This window comes from Gorilla gorilla, chromosome 1 (assembly GCF_029281585.2).
Source record: "Gorilla gorilla gorilla isolate KB3781 chromosome 1, NHGRI_mGorGor1-v2.1_pri, whole genome shotgun sequence".
NCBI classification, from domain to species: domain Eukaryota; kingdom Metazoa; phylum Chordata; class Mammalia; order Primates; family Hominidae; genus Gorilla; species Gorilla gorilla.
Genome location: NC_073224.2, coordinates 222,374,913 through 222,382,852, shown reverse-complemented (window position 1 = coordinate 222,382,852; position 7,940 = coordinate 222,374,913).

Here is a 7,940-nt window from a genome sequence, read left to right as displayed (position 1 = left end):
AGCTTCTGGTGTGTTGCTCATGGGAGTTTATGTGAAGGACACAGCCGGATAAGAGCCCATTGTTCTGAGTGGGGATGGTTTTATGACTCTTAGAAAGCGTCTTTCATCTGGGAGACCAGGGAGCTTATGGAGCCTCCCCGCCCTGGGCAGTGAAACTGTGAGATGATGAAGGTTTCTGGGGCTGGTGCCAGGCTGCAGCCATGGCCAGGCCCTCCTGCCACAGCCTAGGCCAGCCAGTGGGAGCTGAGCACCCCCCCTACCACCCACCAGCCAAGTGTCACTGAAGTCTCTCTCTAGGCCCAGGCCCAGGCCCTGCCCTCCTGAGGACCTCTTGCCCTGGCCCGCAGTCTCCAGCCAGGTCTGCTTGGCAAGGCTGGAGGCTCGCTGTGTCCCCTGGGCTCTCTCCCTGCTCCCTCTCCTCAGCAGCCACCGACACATCCCCTCTCTCTTCATGGTAACTTCTAGAACAGGCCCTCGGCCCTGTCTGCCGTCAGCTGACCAGCAACTCTTAGGCCTGGGAGCCTGGCCTGGTGCTCTGATCCCTGGGTTGGAGCAGTAATCTGATGCCAGGAAGCAAAGACCTTGTCTCCTTGTCCTTTCTGGCTCCTTGGCCAGGCCCCAAGCTGAGAAATCCGACCTCCCCTTGGCTCAGCAGACAGCCCCAAGTGCTCTGCCTGTTATCCGTAGAGTAGGCTGCAGATACCCCCGAGGAGTAGGTGGCCCCCTGGGCCTGTGGGGTTTGGCCTGCTGGGTAGAGGAGCTGTATGTGTTTGCAGCTGCCTCTGATACCCCAGCCCACATTTACCCTGTGCTAAGGCTTTGTCCTTTGTCCCTTCACCCTTGATCTTTTTTTTTTTCTTTCTTTTTTTTTTTTTTTGAGATGGAGTCTTGCTCTGTTGCCCAGGCTGGAGTGCAGTGGCGTGATCTCGGCTTACTGCAACCTCCGTCCCCCAGGTTCAAGCTATTCTCCTGCCTCAGCCTCCCGAGTAGCTGGGACTACAGGCGCAGACCACCACACCCAGCTAATTTTTGTATTTTTAGTAGAGACGGGGTTTCCCTATATTGGCCAGGCTCGTCTCGAACTCCTGACCTCAGGTGATCTGCCTGCCTCGGCCTCCCAAAGTGTTGGGGTTACAAGTGTGAGCCACTGCACCCACCACCCCCCCCTTGACCTTTTCTGTTTTAGGAGATACAGGAAGGCTAAAGCACGGTGCTGGGGATACCTTGTGCCTTAACTTGTCCCTCTCTTTGCAAAGGACTCAGGAATGCCCCCTTCATCCTGCACCAAGACAGTGGCCAGGGACAGACAGTACCACCTGAATATTCATCTCTCCTCTCATCACAGGCTTCTTGGCTTTCAAGAAATAAAAATCCACTCAAGTGGCTCAAGTGAAGGTGCTGAGTAAGAACAGGTCTTCTTGACGAACATTCAAGGCTAGGACAGAGTGTCTTTGTGCCTCAGTTTCCTCATCGGTAAAATGGGGATAAAAGTATCCACTTTATAGGGTTACTGTGAGGATTAAATGAGCTAATACATGTGAAGTGTTTAAACAGAACCTGGTGTTTAGAGAGTGCTATTAAACATTTGCTATTATTATCTTATCATTATTTTTGTACAGATGGGGTCTTGCTATGTTGCCCAGGCTGGTCGTGAACTCTTGGCCTCAAGCAATCCTCCCACCTTGCCCTCCCAAAATGCTGAGATTATAAGCGTGAGCCACTGTGCCGGCTTGCTGTGGTGATTTTGACACTACATCCCCAGGAGAATGGGCTATTCAGACTAGTCTCTCCTGATACTAAGTCCCATAAAGGAGCAGCTCAGGGAAGTGAGGCGTCCTTCGACCTGATCCCCCAGGACACCTGTGGCTGTCTTTGACCTTAGCTTGCTTCCCCTCCAGATGCAGGTCTTGGGTTATGAAGAACCTAGAAGGCTTGAGGTGTTGCTCCGTGCATCCCAGCCCCCGTCAAAATGCCTGTCCTATTGAACAGGGGCAGGAATGTTATGGAAGGAGGGTTTCATCTTGATGAGACCGACTCTATCATCCTTATTTGTAAGCAAAACATGACCTAGTCTCTCTTTGATACTAGCCTGTTCAAGATTGGCTTGATGATGTAGTATGTAACAAAGACTGGCTGCTGGCTGGGCACTCTCCATTCATACTGCCTGTGCGAGGCCGGTATCCAGACTCGGGAAGTCCACATTCCCATTCACCCACTTTCTTCTTCTTTTTTTTTTTTCTTGAGACGGAGTCTTGCTATGTCTCTCAGGCTGGAGTGCAGTGGCGTGATCTTGGCTCACTGCAACCTCTGCCTTCTGGGTTTAAGAGATTCTCCTGCCTCAGCTTCCTGGGTAGCTGGGATTACAAGCAGCTGCCACCACACCTAGCTAATTTTTTTTTTTTTTGAGACAGAGTCTCGCTTTGTCACCCAGGCTGGAGTACAGTGGTGTGATTTCAGCTCACTGCAAGCTCCGCCTCCTGGGTTCACACCATTCTCCTGCCTCAGCCTCCGAAGTAGCTGGGACTACAGGCGCCCGCCACCACGCCCGGCTAATTTTTTGTATTTTTAGTAGAGACGGGGTTTCACCATGTTAGCCAGGATGGTCTCGAGCTCCTGACCTCGTGATCTGCCCCACCTCGGCCTCTCAAAGTTCTGGGATTACAGGTGTGAACCACTGCGCTTGGCTGCTAATTTTTGTATTTTTAGTAGAGACGGGGTTTTGGCATGTTGGCCAGGCTGGTCTCGAACTCCTGACCTCAAGTGATCCACCCACCTCGGACTCCCAAAGTGCTGGGATTACAGGCATGAGTCATGGTGCCTGGCCAGCCACCATGCCTGGCCCACCCATTTTCTGATTTTTTTTTTTTTTTGAGAAGGAGTCTTGCTCTGTTGCCCAGGCTGGAGTGCAGTGGCACAATCTCAGCTCACTGCAACCTCTGCCTCCTGGGTTCAAGTGATTCTCCTGCCTCAGCCTCCCTAGTAGCTGGGATTGCAGGCATGTGCCACCATGCCTGGCTAATTTTGTATTTTTAGTGGAGACAGGGTTTCGCCATGTTGGCCAGTCTGGTCTCAAACTCCTGACCTCAGATGGTCCATCTGCCTTGGCATCCCAAAGTGCTAAGATTACAGGTGTGAGCCACCATGCCGGGCCACTTTCTGTTTGATCTACTATGGCAGAGGCCCTCAAACTTTTTGGCCTCAGGAACTGGTTTCGTGGATGTGGAAGACAATTTTTCCATGGATGGGGTGGGGGGATGGTTTTGGGATGATTCAAACGCATTACATTTATTGTGCACTTTATTTCTATTATTATATTGTAATATATAATGAAATAATTATACAACTCACCATAATGTAGAATCAGTGGAAGCCCTGAGCTTGTTTTCCTGCAACCAGATGGTCCCATCTGGGGGTGATGGGAGACAGTGACAGGTCATCAGGCATTAGATTCTCATAAGGGGCATGCAGTCTAGATCCCTCACATGCACAGTTTACATCAGGGCTTGTGGTCCTCTGAGAATCTAATGCCACCATTGCTGATCTGATAGGAAGCAGAGCTCAGGTGGTAATGTGAGTGATGGGCATGGCTATACATAGAGATGAAGCTTGCTTACCTGCCACTCCCCTCCTGCTGTGTGACCTGGTTCCTAACAGGCCACAGGCTGGTTCTGATCCATGGTCTGGGGGTTGGGGACCCCTGCACTATGGAGCTGACTGGTGGGAGCGGGGCCAGACTGGGAGGCAGCGGCGGGGGCCCTGGGTCCCCATCTTGGCTTTGCCACCAGATTGCTGAGCAATCTTGGACAAGTCACCTAACCTCTCTGACCAGGGAAATACCACCCCTGTATGCCCTCATTCTCTCTTTCCCAGGTCAGCAGCGGAGACAAGGACAGACTCCTGAGTCCCATCCAGATGTAATGTATCATTGATGATTTTGCTTACACAATAAATCCTGCCCTCACCAGAGTGCTCAGTGAGTGGGTAATTCTGGTTAATTGAATGTTCTGGGACATGGAAATGTTCCCAGAAATCCTTTTTGTTCCTTTTGTGGCTATTGAAACCCATCCACTCATCTATTCAGCACATATTTGTCTCGTGTCTATGCTGCACCAGGTTCTGGAGCAGGTGCTGGGGATACCACCCAGAATGAGACAACAGAGTCCAGCCTCCATGGACTCACAGTCCGGGGGGAGACATGGGGCAAACATGCCACCACGTGTGGTAGGTTGGGCACACTGACCAGGGAATGCAGGCTGCAGGTAGGGGCCTGGGGCCCAGTGTGGCCGTCCTTGGAAGGAGCTCCCTGAGAAGGTGCTGTTTATGTTGACAGCACTAAAAAGCAGTTAACCATAGTGTCTGGGGGATGGAGTAGTCGGGGCATTCAAGCTGAGGGCAAAGGCTCAGAGAAACACCTGTGCATTCATTTGTGCTGTGGAGCTTAGAGTGTGCAGCTGGGGCAGGGCACAATGGCTCACACCTGTAATCCCGGCACTTTGGGAGGCCGGAGCAGGAGAATCACTTGAGCCCAGGAGTTCAAGTCCAGCCTGGGCAACATGGTGAAACCCCATCTCTGCAAAAAAAGACAAAAATTAGCGGGGCATGATGATGCACACCTGTAGTCTCAGTTAGGAGGCTGTAGTGGGGGGTCACTTAAGCCTGGGAGGCGGAGGTTGCAGTGAGCCGAGATCACATCATTGCACACTGGCCTCAGTGACAGAGCAAGACTCTATCACCAAAAAAGAAAAAAAAGAATGTGCTTCTGGGGAAGGGAGAGTGAAGAGGCGGGTGCATGTCAAGAGGGCAAGAATACGTGAAGATGTGGCCTGCTGAGGGCTGGCCTGGACTGTGAGGGCTGCAGGTTTATTTATTTTCCAGCATATGTTTTGTGATGTCACTCTTTCTCGCCAGAGTGGAGAGTAGAGGGAAAATGAAATCAAAACACTAAATCACAGAGGAGGGGCCTTAAATCAGAGGAGTGACAGAGGGCTGGGAGTGACAAGTGGAGAGCACAGCTGTGTCTAAAGGGCCACCACTCCTGGGGCCCTGCAGAGTGTGGCCCTGGGGGAATGTGGACCTGGCATTATCAGATCTTCGGATTTGTTAAGAGAAGCTAGAAATCTGGCTTTTAATTTTTTTTTTTCAGAGACAGGGTCATGCTCTTGCCTAGGCTGGGGTGCAGTGGTGGGATCATGGCTCACTGCAGCCTCAAACTCCTGGGCTCAAGTGATCCTCCCACCTCAGCCACCTGAGTAGCTGGGACTATAGGCATGCACTACTGCATCTGGCTAGATTTTTATTTTATTTTATTTTTGTGGAGACAGGGGTCTCCCTATGTTGCCCAGGCTGGTCTAAAATGCCTGGCCTCAAGCAATCCTCTTGCCTTGGCCTCCTAAAGTGCTGGGATTACAGGCATGAGCCACTGCTCCTGGCTGCAATCTGACTTTTTATGGGAAATCTCCCAATGATTAAATGATGGCAACTAACAACAACAAAACCACTGTGGGCAAAACAAAATGCTTCTGCAGACTCGATTTGTTTTATGAGCAGGTGGTTTGGAACCCTAGACCCAGAGGGTTCTATTGATAAGGGTTCTAGGGTGTCCTTTAGAATCCATTACGATCCTTTAAAGAGTGTGCCCCTAACTTGTGCTGGGCTCTGAGGGCACAACGGGGGTCTGGGACATGACCCCTGCCCTCAAGGCTGTATCATAGCTGCCCTCAAGCTAGATGGGTCAAATCAGTTATGCACCCAGAGCCAACTTACAACAAAAGGACTAGGTGCTATAGAGCTCAGAGGAGGGAGAGGTCAGGGAATGGAGGAGGCCATGTGAAAAGGCCTCCTGGAGACTCTGGGCCTTGTGTAGGTTCTCAGACAGGAGGGTAAGACTTAGTACAACCAAAGAAGGTAAGGGGCATCCTGAGCTGGAGGTGTCAGACATTTCAGGATCAGATGGGAAATAAGACAATAAAGAAGGCCGGGCACGGTGATTCACACCTGTAATCCCAGCACTTTGGGAGGCCAAGATGGGATGATCTCTTGAGCCCAGGAGTTCAAGACCAGCCTGGACAACATAGTAAGACCACCATCTCTACAAAAAAAAAAAATAAATAAATAAAAAAATAAAAGGAAAAAAAAATGAGCCAGGCATGGCTACCTGGCAATATAGGCACTACAGGCACCACCATGCCCGCACCTGTAGTGCCAGCTACTTGCAGGCTGAGGCAGGAGGATTGCTTGAGCCTAGGAGTTTGAGGTTACGGTGAGCTGATTGTGCCAGCCTGAGCCACAGGGCAAGACCCAGTCTCTTAAAAAAAAAAACAAAGAAAGAAAACAAACATAGCCAAGGAAGGGGTTGGAGTACATTGTGAAAGACCGCGATGCTGGTCTGGGACGTGTACTTGGCTCTGGCTATGATGGCAGGACTCAAAAGTCCATTTCTGGTCCAAAGCTTAATGCCATGAGCCTGAGGTCACTCAATGGACATCTGAAGTCTTCTTCCTGCTTTGCTAGCATCCCCAAACCTCTCCTGTCTGCTGTCCTGCCATCATTTATTCACAGCAGGGCAGGGGCCGTGCCTGTTGTGTTCACTGGTGTCTCCTGCGTGCCTAGAACGATGTCTGGAACAGAGCAAAAATGCTCAAAGAATATCTCCTGCCTACTTAAACTATGAGCCAGTGTTGCCCTAGTCTGGGGCTCAGGACAACTCTGTGGTGCTTATGTTCTTGTGTCGAGAGGGACAATAAACAAACCAACAAGTCGGTGAATAAGATGATTTCAGTGCGTGGCCTGTGTGGCTTGTCTCACTGTACTGTAGCCGTTTGTTTATTTGTGTCTTCTCCTAAGCCTATGAGCTCCGAGGGGGCGGGGCTGGGGTCTGTCTGGTTCCTTGTCTCACTGGTAGCCCCTGAGGCTGGTGCTTGACAAATAGGGAGTAGTTAAAAAAAAAAAAAAAAAAAAAAAAAAAAGTTTTTGCCGGCTGTGGGCTGTAAGGAACACAAGCTGAAAATTATTTCAACCTACGTGCACCTGTACCCTTTGGAGGCTGCAGAACTTATCATTATCAACCCAGGAGTAATTTCTGATAAGCCCGCGTGTGAATTTCCTTGCAAATAGAGAGGTAGCGGGGGAGTGTTTAACAACAACGCGGATAATCTTAATTAATGACCTGATAACTGTAATTAATTGCATCATATCCAGAGGCCCTCTTTGGAATTTCAGGAGGGAGTACCTAGTGTTTGGCAGCTTTGGAGCTGCAAAGGCAGGGGAATGCTAGGATCTCAGTCTCAGCACTTTGCTGCTCAGTGAGCTTTGCCAAGTTACTCTCAGTTCTGAGCCTCAGTTTTCTCCTGGGGAAAATGGGGCTACATCACTGGGGTGTTGCCGGTCTCAAAGCCGCCAATGCCTGAACCCGCCAGGGTTGTTCTTGGAGGTTAGGCTGCAGGGCTGCAAGGTTCCCCATGTTGCCATGGCGGGGGTGGGGGGCAATACGGGGCCGCCAAGACTGGTTGAGGGGCAGGTCATAAGTCTAGGGTTTCCCCTGGGGCCGGCCCAGGATTCTCACCCTTTTGGGGGAACCTCAGGGCAAAACGTTGAAGTGGGGGAGGAGAAGCCAGCACCCTGCGCGCCTGCGGGGTCTCCCCGCGGAGAACCGGGGAAGGAGAACCGGGAGGCGGGAAGTGGGGACCCCGGGGTAGGTGAAGGAGCGAGGAGGTCGCCGTGTGGCCGGGGCCGGGCCCCATCCCCGCGGGCCTCAGTTTCCCCCCTGTACTGTGGGGGGCCGGTGGGCTGCCGGGACCGCTGGGGGCTCGCAGCGGGTCGGGGGAGGCCACGTCTCCCTCGCGGCGCGCTGGGAGCAGGGAGGGGGCGCGGCGGCCGCTGCCCCGGCCACCAGGGGTTAAGCGGTGACCTCAGCCGCGGCGCCCCGGGACCGGGCGGGCGGG